We start from the raw sequence: 11,681 nt of genomic DNA on the forward strand, positions 1-11,681 counted from the left end.
AGTATCGTGAACTGTGAGGTGGATAGTGAATAATTACAAGAGGACGTAGACTTCTGAATTGGGCAGATGAAATTTAATGCAGAGACATGTAAAGTGATACATTTTGGGAGGAAGAACAGGGAGAGGTAAAATAAAACAAAGAGTGCAATTCTAAATGGGGCACAGGAGCAGAGCGACCTGGAGTATTTGTGGAAAACATTGAAGGTGGCAGTGCAGGTTGAGAAAGCAACTAAAAAGTCATACAGGATTCTGGGCTTTATAAATAAAGGCATAAGTGCAAAAACAAGGAGGTCAGGTCATCAAACAATGTTTCAGCTTCAACTGGAGTATTATGTCCAGTATGGATAAGGCACTTCAGGAAGCATGAGAAGATTTTGGAAAGGATGCAGGAATAGTTCCGGGGAATGCGGGAATAGTTACAGGGATTAGGGACTTCAGTTATGTGATAGGCTGGAAAACCTGGAGTTGTTCTCCTGAGAGAAGGCTGACTGGCGATTTGATAGAGATGTTCAAAATCATGACGGATCTGTACAGAATGGGTAAAAGGAAACGGCCCCCATTGGTGGAAGAGTTGAGAACCAGAGGACACCAATCTAAAATGATTGGCAAAAGAGCTAATGGCAACATAAGGAAGAACATTTTTACACATCAATTGGTTAGGATCTGGAATGCACTGCCTGAGACAGTGAGGGATGCCCATTCAATCATGGCTTTCAAAAGGGAATTATAAGCATCTGGAGAGAAAATATTTCAGGGCTACGTGGAAAGGGTCAGGGAATGGGACTAGGTGATTTATATTTGCAGAGAGATGGTACGGGACAGATATGATGGGCCAAATGCACTCCTTCTCTGTTGTAACTATTCTATAATCCTATCTTTCTATTATTAACCAATAGAGTGCAGTTTAATTCTAAAAAATATATTAAGGTGTCTGCAGACTGCTTCTAAAGAAATACCTGGAATATTATTTATCCTCTTGTGTCACTAGAGAAAAAGTACTGAGCAAACTGTTGCAATTGAAGGCAGACAAGTCCCCAGGGTCTACATCCCAGGGTCTTAAATGAAGTGGCGTTGGAGATAATGGATCCACTCGTTGCAATATTTCAAAATTCCTGGATGCAGGAATGGTTCCAATGGATTTGAAAAATGCTAATATAACGCCCTTATTTGAAAATGGAGGAGGCAAAATGTAGGAAATTATAGACCAATTAGTTAAACATCTGCTGTTGGAAATCCATTATAAAAGAAGTAATAACCGGACATATCGAAAGTCAAAATGCAAACCATTAGAGTCAGTATGGCTTTATGAAGGGTAAAACACTTGGAATATAGTGTTCTACTTAGAATATAGTGTTCAATTCTGGTCACCACACTACCAGAAGGATGTGGAGGCTTTGGAGAGGGTACAGAAAAGACTTACCAGGATGTTGCCTGGTATGGAGGACGTTAGCTATGAGGAGAGATTGGAGAAACTTGGTTTGTTCTCACTGGAACGACGGAGGTTGAGGGGCGACCTGATAGAAGTCTACAAGATTATGAGGGGCATGGACAGAGTGGATAGTCAGAAGCTTTTCCCCAGGGTGGAAGAGTCAATTACTAGGGGGCATAGGTTTAAGGTGCGAGGGGCAAGGTTTAAAGGAGATGTACGAGGCAAATATTTTACACAGAGAGTGATGGGTGCCTGGAACTCGCTGCCGGGAGAGATAGTGGAAGCAGATACAATAGTGACTTTTAAAGGGCGTCTTGACAAATACACGAATAGAATGGAAATGGAGGGATATGGTCCCCGGAAGGGTAGGGGGTTTTAGTTCAGTTGGGCAGCATGATTGGTGCAGGCTTGGAGGGCCGAAGGGTCTGTTCCTGTGCTGTAATTTTCTTTGTTCTTAAATCATGTTTGACTAATTCGCTTGAGTTCTTCGAAGATGTAACAAGCAAGGTGGATAATGGGGATCCTGGACTTCAGGAAGATGTGTGATAAGGTGCCGCATAGAAGGTTAATACACAAGGTTAGTTCACATGGTGTTCGGAGTAATTTATTTGCTTGGAGAGAGGGTTGGCTAACCAGCAGAAAGCAGAGAGTCCGGATAAATGGGTCTTCCTTGGATTGGCAAGATGTAACTGGTGGGGTGCCACAGGATTTGGTCCTTGGGCTTCAACTATTTGCAATCTATATTAATGACTTGGATGCAGGGATGGTAAGTATTGTAGCCAAATTTGCAGCTGACACTAAAATGATTCTATAAAACCAAATCATTTAAACTCTTTTATCATAGTAAATATACTGTCTTATAAGCATTTATGTACAAAATATGACTAACTTGCTGGTCTGACAATATCCAGGAGAATGGAAATAATTGGGAAATATTTTCTTCTTGGATCAGTACTCTATATTTAATTGTTAGGTCTGGATGAAGAACTCATTATACTGGGAGTGAACGGAAAGTGATCTGAGTCTTTGGAATTCAATGTTTTGCATTTGTTTTACCCTGGAATTGAAATAGCTTTGGAACTAGGTCTGTGGTCATTCTTATCTTTGCGATTTCCCAATGCAGTCATTATCCATACAATGTTACCACAATGGGGAATGATAGGCCATTCGACTTGATAAGTTAATGTTCTGAAATTAGCATTGACCCCCTATTCCCAAGGCGTTGTGTTTCACAGCAAAGATGATTCCCTTATTAGGGACTATGCTGGTGATCATTACAGACTAAACTTTATTGTACTTTTAAAATTAATCTAAAAAGATCTCATTCCAGATTTCACCTCATTTTCTTTGGCTCTTTCCCCATCGTGCTGCCCAGCTATTCCGGGCTCACCTGTAGAAATCAGTTTCGACTACCTGTTTGATTCTTGATGAGAAATTACTTTATGTGCATTTCCCACTGCAGGTTGATTCTTGTTGCTACTGGGTGCACAAGTTTTCAGTACAGGCCTGTTCAGTGACAATACCTATGGTACCGCCTCCACATAATGGGGCATAATACATAGTGGATACACTGTGCAACCTCAAGTATGCAACAAACTCAAAACAAAAGCTAACTGCTAATCCCATGGCAAATTATTTCCATTCACTCTTTAGGTATGGCGCCTGGGTCGGATAGCGGGGCAGGCCACCTCGCCTGCCCCACTGTGCTAAATGTTGGGAAAATACACAAGGATGGCAGTTTCTGATCGCAGATGTGGGACAGCCTATGGAAATGATGGGTTAGATTTTCCATTCCAGGACTAAGTCCCATGGTGGGGATGGGAAAGGGGAGAGATTCCCTGCGGAGACCGCTTGAAATTCACACCAGATCACATGACACTGGTCTAATTAATTATACATTTGGAGGTTCCCCGACATTTAGCACAGCAAGGCAGGCTAGGTGGCTCATGCCTCACCATCAGATCCAAGCGCCATACTTAAAAGATGCCTGGATATCAACTGAGCCACCATTTAAGTCAGAAGATCTCCCTTCTGGAAGATCCTGAAGAAAGAAGATCCACATAGTTGATGCTCCCCTCATTCACTGTTTTATGTGGTATTCTGGGATCCAGACACTGGAGACCTCCTTGCCCAGGCCTCCTTGCAGCTAAGTCTGATATTTGCACGCCACTTTTTCCCATACGTTTTCCAGACCGGCATGAAAACCCGTTGGTGGCAGAGAGGATTGGGCAGGGAGGCCAATACCAGTCAGGCCTTCATCTGCATCCCATTAACAGAATGCAAAACAGTTTCATGCCGGCCTCTGATAGAACATAGAACATAGAACATTACAGCGCAGTACAGGCCCTTCAGCCCTCGATGTTGCGCCGACCAGTGGAACCAATCTAAAGCCCCTCTAATCTACACTATTCCAATATCATCCATATGTTTATCCAATAACCATTTGAATGCTCTTAATGTTGACGAGTCCACCACTGCTGCAGGCAGGGCATTCCACGCCCTTACTACTCTCTGAGTAAAGAACCTACCTCTAACGTCTGTCCTATATCTCTCACCCCTCAATTTAAAGCTATGTCCCCTCATGCTAGCCATCACCATCCGAGGAAAAAGGCTCTCACTATCCACCCTATCTAATCCTCTGATCATCTTGTATGCCTCTATTAAGTCACCTCTTAACCTTCTTCTCTCTAACGAAAACAACCTCAAGCCCCTCAGCCTTTCCTCATACGATTTTCCCACCATATCAGGCAACATCCTGGTAAATCTCCTCTGCACCCTTTCCAACACTTCCACATCTTTCCTATAATGCGGCGACCAGAACTGTACGCAATACTCCAAATGCGGCCGCACCAGAGTTTTGTACAGTTGCAGCATGACCTCCTGGCTCCGAACCTCAATCCCTCTTCCAATAAAAGCTAACACACCGTACGCCTTCTTAACAACCCTATCAACCTGGGTGCCAACTTTCAGGGATCTATGCACATGGACACCCAGATCCCTCTGTTCATCCACACTACCAAGTATCTTACCATTAGCCCAGTACTCTGTATTCCTGTTACTCCTTCCAAAGTGAATCACCTCACACTTTTGATAGGAATGGCGAGTCACGATAACGGGTAGGACACACGTCCCACCATTATTTTACACCAGCAGGAAAACTACTTTTTGGCTCCTGCCGCATTGTCCCCCCCCCCCCCCCCATCTGCCATTTAACCCATCGTGGGGTGATGGAAAAGTTCAGTCTACCGTTTTTCTGCTATCATAAATAAAAACTCACCTGATGAAGGGGCAGCACTCCGAAAGCTCCTGCTATCAAATAAACCTGTTGGACTTTAACCTGGTGTTGTGAGACTTCTTACTGTAAATAAAAAGAGTTGGGAGAGAACACAAATTGCGTCTCCCAATTATTAATTCACTGAATATGGCTAGACCAACATTTATTAGAAATCATAGAAACCCTACAGTGCAGAAGGAGGCCATTCGGCCCATCGAGTCTGCACCGACCACAATCCCACCCAGGCCCTACCCCCACATATTTACCCGCTAATCCCACTAACCTACGCATCTCAGGACTCTAAGGGGCAATTTTTAACCTGGCCAATCAACCTAACCCGCACATCTTTGGACTGTGGGAGGAAACCGGAGCACCCGGAGGAAACCCACGCAGACACGAGGAGAATGTGCAAACTCCACACAGACAGTGACCCGAGCCGGGAATCGAACCCGGGACCCTGGAGCTGTGAAGCAGCAGTGCTAACCACTGTGCTACCGTGCCGCCCCATTTATTGCCCACCCCTAATTGCACTTGAGCGGTTCTTAAGCCATTGTGGTGTAGGCACACCCTCAGTGCTGTTAGGGAGGGAGTTATTTTCTTTCGGACATTGTAGCAGTTTATTACCACTGAGTGGCTTGCTCGGCCATTTTAGAGGTAGTCAAGAGTCAACCACATTGCTGTGGGTCTGAAGTCACATATAGGACAGACCAGGTCAGGATGGCAGATTTCCTTCCCTAAAATGGACATTAAGCGAATCAAATGGATTTTTACAACAATCATTTCTTGGTCATTATTACTGAGATTTTTATTAATTGAATTTAAATTCCACCAGCTGCTGGGGTGAGGTTTGACCACATGTTCCCAGAGCATTAGCCTGAACCTCTGGATTACAAGTCCAGTGACATTAGCTCTATGCCACTACTCCCCTCCCCTTTTAATGGTAAATCAATAAGTATGCAGGCTGGTGCTCATAGTTTTCTGAAAGTAAAGTCATGGGTTGTGAAGCAGGAACAGGAGTTAGAGATTCCTTTTCCACTTCTACTAATAACCGCTCTAAGCGTCATTTTGCTCAACTGATAATACTCTCAATTCAAAAATGGTCTACATTGTAGCATGTCTTAAAGGGACAAGTGTACCCCGTGTGACAATTTCTGATTTGGTGTTTTAATATGTATTATTTTTAAGATCCAAAACATCTAGCGAAGACCATTTCTCGGAGGGAATTCAGAAACTCAGCCTAATTTTGTTGATATGAAGTCAACTGTACTTAGTTTTATTTACATTTATTGGGAATGTTTTCTTCATTATTAATGTCTCAGGGAAGCGATAGTTTGGAAATGATACTAGCATCTCTATGAAGAGGCCAAGAAGATGAAAGAGGTCTACAGTGTTATTTAAATGTAAAAATGCATTAAGTCAATAGTTGTTCTATCCCTATAAGGCATTGATGTAATATATAATTGTAACAATAAAGTTAACTCTACACATTTCATTTATAGGCACTCTGATAACTCACATAATAATTAAGTATGTGCAGCACAGTGGCACAGTGGTTAGCACTGTTGCCTCACAGCGCCAGGACCTGGGTTCGATTCCCGGCTTGGGTCACTGACTGTGTGGAGTTTGCACATTCTCCCTGTGTCTGCATGGGTCCCCTCTGGGTGCTCCGGTTTCCTCCCACAGTCTGAAAGACATGCTGGTGAATTGGCCATGCTAAATTCTCCTTCAGTGTACCCGAACAGGTGCCAGAGTGTGGCAACTAGGAAATTTTCACAGTAATTTCATTGCAGTGTTAATGTAAACCTACTTGTGACAAAAATTAATAAAAACTTAAAAAAGATCAAGGTTCACAGAAACATTTCTCTCTGTTTACCAAGCAACATGATTGAAATATTCACATCACACATATTGTTTTATGCCACTTGCTCGTGGTGTTTTGGTGACAATGGCACAATGACTCTTTTTTTCTCCAAAAAGACAATTGTAGGTCTGATTTTAACTTGCTGATCTAACTGGAGTACTTACTGCTATGTTACTGACAGGTTCCCTGCCTGCTGATATCCTTTGAGTTTGTGTCTTTATATGCCCTGTTTGTGAACAGAACTCCCGCTTACCTGATGAAGGAGCAACGCTCCGAAAGCTAGTGGCTTGTGCTACCAAATAAACCTGTTGGACTTTAACCTGGTGTTGTGAGATTTCTTACTGTGTTTACTCCAGTCCAACGCCGGCATCTCCACATCATATCCTATCCACACTGTTTTCAGAGTTTGCTGAAGCATTCATCTCAAAAAGGTGTTGCCTCGTGATTGTATGTAAATAGGGGCTTCGAGACAATTAAGACACCAACATTATTTTTGCACAATATCATGTTAGTCTCGTCCACCTACGCCTCAGGAGAACAGAGTGGAAATTGCTCTCCAAGCTGCTGGGGCTACAATGTTTATAAAGATCACTAATAATTCCAACAGGGAATTTTTTGAAAATCTTTTTAGCCAGAGATTTGTGAGAATGTAGATTAAAATTCAGCTTTGCTCAATGGCAAGAAGCCATTTTTCTGATCATATTTTAACAGGGCCTTTAGATTTAAATATATTGCAATTAATTTTGTTCATAACTAGTTATTCCAAAATTGGCAATAGCATCTTCAACTCACTGCAGCAGATAATATGATTGTTCCCTACTGAGCTGCAGGTAATTGCATCAGAGGATTTTTGTGCATTTTTAATTACCTGGAGAATCCCTGGACAACTTGATTTTCACTTTAAAAAAAAATTCACTGGCAGCTTTATCCGTTTCCAGTTCTGATTCAGAGATCTGATAGTCAAGCTGGACACATTTCCGAGTAAGGTATCACCTGGGCTCACTGATAACACTCTTGCCTCTAATTTAGGAGGTTATGGGCTCATGGTCCACTGCTGAAACCTGAGCACATCATCTCAAAAGTTTTAAAAGTTTATTTATTAATGTCGCAAGTAGGCTTACATTAATGCTGCAATGAAGTTACTGTGAAAATCCCCTGGTCGCCACACACTAGCGCCTGTTCGGGTACACTGAGGAAGAATTTAACATGGCCAATGCACCTAATCGGCTCATCTTTTGGACTGTGGGAGGAAACTGGAGCACCTGGAGGAAACCCACACAGACACGGGGACAACATGCAAACTCCACACAGACAGTGACCCAAGCCAGGAATCGAACCCAGGTCCTTGGAGCTGTGAGGCAGCAGTGTTAACCATTGTGTCAGCGTGCCACCCATCTAAGGTAACACCTGGACAAATCTTAAAGCTGAAAAGTCTACTCTCTCAAGCCTATGTTAATGATTCCCAGGGACTATTTGAAAAGGAGTGATCTCCAGTGCTTTGCCCAACAATTATCCCTCAATCAACTACAACATTATCTGCTCATTTATTCCATTGCTGTTTGTGAGAGCTTGCTCTGTACAAATTGGCTGCTGCATTTCCCACATTAGAGCAGCGATTTCATCAAAATACTCCATTGGCTGGAAAGCCATTTCGGACTTTACTGAGGCTGTGAAATATGCTACACAGATGCAAACTCTTTTTTTACACAAATCTCATGATTTTTGCTATCCTGGTCCCTATCCCTTCGATAAACATTGTGCTTTAATCGGCATCCTATCTCTCTGGCTCCTTATTGAAACTCTAATTCATAAAAAACCTTCCAGCATCACTGTCCAATTGGCTCGATCCGGCCTTAGTTTCTTATTATCAGCATGAGTTTCTTATTGGTGCAGCAATATATACTTGAAATGATTGTGGGGGGGGTCGTTTGCAGAACATTAGGGAGAGAGCAGGGTAATGACATTAATTGCCAGCTCTGACGAAGGATCATCCTGACTCGAAACGTTGGCTCTATTCTTGCGGATGCACAGTGGCACAGGGGTTAGCACTGCTGCCTCACAGCAAAAGGGACCCGCCTTTGATCTCTGTCTGTGCGGAGTCTGCACATTCTCCCCGTGTCTTCATGAGTTTCCTCCGGATGCTCCAGTTTCCTCCCACAGTCCGAAAGGTGTGCTGGTTCGGTGCATTGGCCATGCTACATTCTCCCTCAGTGTACCCGAGCAGGCGCTGGAGTGTGGCGACTGTAGGATTTTCACAGTAACTTCAACGCAGTGTTAATGTAAGTCTACTTGTGACACTAATAAATAAAAACTAAAAAAAAGTTCAAGGTTCACAGAAACATTTCTCTCTGTTCACCAAGCAGTATGATTGCATTATTCACATCACACATGTTGTATTATGCCACTTCCTCGTGGTGTTTTGGTGATAATGGCACTAACTTTTAGACTCTTTACTTCTCCAAAAAGATAATTGTAGGTCTGATTTTAACTGGCTGAACTGACTGGAGTACTTACTGCTATGTTACTGACAGGTTCCCTGCCTGCTGATATCCTATTCGCACAGTTTTCAGAGTTTGCTGAAGCATTCATCTCAAAAAGGTGTTGCCTCGTGATTGTATGTAAATAGGGGCTTCGAGGCAATTAAGACACCAACATTATTTTTGCACAATATCATGTTAGTCTCGTCCACCTACGCCTCAGGAGAACAGAGTGGAAATTGCTCTCCAAGCTGCTGGGGCTACAGTGTTTACACTGAGCTGCAGGTAATTGCATCAGAGGATTTTTGTGCATTTTTAATTACCCGGAGAATCCCTGGACAACTTGATTCTCACTTTTAAAAAAAATTCACTGGCAGCATTTATCCGTTTCCAGTTCTGATTTAGAGATTTGATAGTCAAGCTGGACACATATCCTGGTAAGGTATCAGCCTGGGCTCACTGATAACACTCTTGCCTCTAATTTAGGAGTTATGGGCTCAAGGTCCACTGCTGATACTTGAGCACATCATCTTAAAAGTTTATTTATTAGTGTCACAAGCAGGCTTACATTAACACTGCAATAAAGTTACTGTGAAAATCCCCTAGTCGCCACATGCCAGTGCCTGTTCGGGTACACTGAGGGAGAATTTAGCATAGCCAATGCACCTAACCAGCTCATCTTTTGGACTGTGGCAAGAAGCCGGAGCACCTGGAGGAAGTCCGCACAGACACGGGGAAAACGTGCAGACTCCACTCAGACAGAGACCCAAGCCAGGAATCGAACCCGGGTCCCTGGAGCTGTGAGGCAGCAGTGCTAACCATTGTGTCAGTGTGCTACCCATCTAAGATGACACCTGGTCAAATCTTAAACCTGAAAAGTCTACCATCTCAAGCCTATGTTAATGATTCCAGGGGATTATTTGAAAAGGAGTTCTCTCCAGTGCTTTGCCCAACAATTATCCCTCAATCAACTAAAACATTATCTGCTCATTTATTCCATTGCTGTTTGTGAGAGCTTGCTCTGTACAAATTGGCTGCTGCATTTCCCACATTAGAGCAGCGATTTCATCAAAATACTCCATTGGCTGGAAAGCCATTTCAGACTTAACCAAGGCTGTGAAATATGCTACACAGATGCAAACTCTTTTTTAGTGCAAATCCCATGATTTTTGCTATCCTGATCCCTATCCCTTTGATAAACATTGTGCTTTAATCGGCACCCTATCTCTCTGTCTCCTTATTGAAACTCTAATTTGTGAAAAACCTTCCAGCATCACTGTCCAATTGGCTCGATCCGGCCTTAGATTTTTATTACCAGCGTGAGTTTCTTATTGGTGCAGCAATATATATTTGAAATGCTTTGTGTGTGGGTGTCGGGAGGGGGGGGGAGCAGGGGCAGTGTTGGTGTTACAGAACTTTGGGGAAAGAGCAGGGCAATGGCATTAATTATCATGATGTGGAGATGCCGGTGTTGGACTGGGGTAAACACAGTAAGAAGTCTAACAACACCAGGTTAAAGTCCAACAGGTTTATTTGGTAGCAAATGCCACTAGTTTTCGGAGCGCTGCTCCTTCGTCAGGTGGAGTGGGAAATCTGCTCACAAACAGGGCATACAGAGATACGAATTAGAGTTTCAATAAGGAGACAGAGAAATAGGATGCCGATTAAAGCACAATGTTTATCGAAGGGATAGGGACCAGGATAGCAAAAATCATGGGATTTGTACTAAAAAGGAGTTTGCATCTGTGTAGCGTATTTCACAGCCTCAGTAAAGTCCGAAATGGCTTTCCAGCCAATGGAGTATTTTGATGAAATCGCTGCTTTAATGTGGGAAATGCAGCAGCCAATTTGTAAATTGAGTTTGTGTCTCTGTGTGCCCTGTTTGTGAGCAGATCTCCCACTCCACCTGACGAAGGAGCAGCGCTCCGAAAGCCAGTGGCGTTTGCTACCAAATAAACCTGTTGGACTTTAACCTGGTGTTGTTGGACTTCTGACATTAATTATCATCCCTGATGAAGGATCATCCTGATGCAAAACATTGGGTTTATTCTTAGAGTGGCACAGTGGCACATTGGTTAGCACTGCTGCCTCACAGCGCCAGCGAACCAGGTTTGATTCCCGGCTTGGGTCACTGTCTATGCGGAGTCTGCACGTCCTCCCCGTGTCTGCGTGGGTTTCCTCCGGGTGCTCCGGTTTCCTCCCACAGTCTGAAAGACGTGCTGGTTCGGTGCATTGGCCATGCTAAATTCTCCCTTTGGTTCCAGAGTGTGGCGACTAGGGGATTTTCACAGTAATTTAATTGCAGTGTTAATGTAAGCCTACTTGTGACACTAACAAATAAACTTTAAACTATTCTCCCTCCAAAGATGCTGTCAGACCTGCTGAGATTTTCTAACATTTTCTGTTTTTGTGACATTAATTGGCAGGTCTTCCAGAGAGCCAGAACAGGCCGAATGGCCTCCACCAGTGCTGTAAGATTCAATGATTACACTGCCCTGCATTGTGTGACTTTGACCTTTTTGACCGCTGTTTGCATTGTTTATGTTGAAGGGCGATGCAATCATTGATATTTCTTCCAGCCAGAAATACACTTCGGATTTTCTCTGCCCAATTGGCAACCCAAACAAAATTAAATGAGAA

The sequence above is a fragment of the Mustelus asterias genome, chromosome 21 (assembly GCF_964213995.1).
Source record: "Mustelus asterias chromosome 21, sMusAst1.hap1.1, whole genome shotgun sequence".
Taxonomy (NCBI): Eukaryota; Metazoa; Chordata; class Chondrichthyes; order Carcharhiniformes; family Triakidae; genus Mustelus; species Mustelus asterias.